General features: G+C 44.9%; 1 non-coding gene across 1 annotated transcript; it reads left to right on the top strand.

Annotated features, from left to right (window-relative positions):
* The first annotated feature begins 296 nt into the window (after nucleotides 1–296).
* TRNAC-GCA lies at nucleotides 297–367 on the top strand. Its single transcript has one exon. It is a non-coding gene; the product is annotated as a tRNA-Cys (tRNA).
* Nucleotides 368–1,603: the final 1,236 nt, after the last annotated feature.

Below are 1,603 nucleotides of genomic sequence, written 5' to 3'. Positions count from 1 at the left end.
GTGCTTTTGAATTTGAATAGACTTTGTCAGTGACCTCTTCCTCTCATCTCCTCCTACCCTCAATCTATCCTTCATATCCCTTCTGGAATGAACTTTCTGAAACGCAAATCCAATCATGTCATGCCCATCTTCAAACCTCCCTGATGGCCCCCATTGCCTGCACAATAGTCTCAAATTATTAGCCTGATATAAGGCTATATATTTACTTCTGTATTCTGTAGTATCCTGGTAAATGTTTAATGACCAGTGCTTTGGGGGTGGGAGAGCAGGAGATACATATACATACCTTTGGGGTTTCCCTGATAGCTCAGTGGTAGAGAATCTGCCTGCAATGCAGGAGACCTGGGTTCGATCCCTGGTTTGGGAAGATTCCCTGGAGGAGGGCAAGGTAACCCTCTCCAGTATTCTTACCTGGGGAATTCCGTGGACAGAGGAACCTGGCGGACTACACAGAGTCAGACACGACTGACGTGATTAAGCAGCAGCAGCATACATACATTAATTTCTTACAAATTTTACTGATATGATAAATAGGTAGTATGCATGCGCGCTAAGACGCTTCAGTCATGTCCGACTCTGCAACCATATGGACTGCAGCCTGCTGGGCTCCTCTGTCCATGGGATTCTCCAGGCAAGAGTACTGGAGTGAATTGCCATGCCCTCCTCCAGGAGATCTTCCTGACCCAGGCATTGAACCCGTCTCTTGTGTCTCCTGCATTGGTAGGTGGGTGCCTTACCACTAGACAGGAAGAATACTCTTTACAATTAGTAAAATAGGAAACTACTCAAAGGTGTGAATACCAGGAGGAGAAGATCAGGCGGGGCTGTCTTGGAGTCTGGTGACCACAGCTCCCTTCATTTTCCTTGTCTTTGGACCACTGTAGGAGAAGGTGAGAACTTTCAAGTTGCTTCAGATTTGGCCTTTGTAAATTAAATTTCCTGGTATGAATGACTCTTAGAAACCTTGGTGCTATAACAGAAAAATACTAGTTGCTAAAAATTCAGATATGAAGAAGAGGTTTGCAAAAGATGCAGCTGAAACTTTCTCCTTGGTCTCTAGACACATACACACTGTCACAGTTCTCTTGCTGCCTGTCAAATTTCCACATGGAAAACATTCTTCCTGAGCTCAAGTGAATTAACTTTTACTGGGTAATCTCAACAGCTCTCCTGATCTAATATACATATATCCTTACAACAAGTGCATATTCTACAAAAGTAAGCACAGCTCAAGGGGCCCCAGTTCTCTCTTGGGGAAGTTGGCAGGACCGACATCATTTTCTTCTTGCGTCCTGCGGGTATTTCTACTTGGTGAGACCAAGTGCCAACTTCTTTGCTCCCAGTCATGACAGCACTTGGACACCGGGAATGGTCTCATTAAATTGGAAAGGGCTCAGGTTGGAATCTGTGATCATGTCTCTGGCCAGCTCCCTTTACTCATCAAACTATTTATCTTCTTGCTTCCTTTCACTCTATACAGAGCTGGGGAGAACATATGATACAGATAAATTAAGAGCATGCAGGAATAGGGCAGCTCTCTAGGCTCTGGAAAGCTGCCGCATTCTTAACTGGACTGAGAGTCCCGCTGAGTTTCTTTCACCTC

The sequence above is a fragment of the Cervus canadensis genome, chromosome 11, assembly GCF_019320065.1.
Source record: "Cervus canadensis isolate Bull #8, Minnesota chromosome 11, ASM1932006v1, whole genome shotgun sequence".
NCBI lineage: Eukaryota > Metazoa > Chordata > Mammalia > Artiodactyla > Cervidae > Cervus > Cervus canadensis.
Note: the sequence above shows the minus strand (reverse complement) of the source record. Positions and strands in the feature narration are given on the sequence as shown.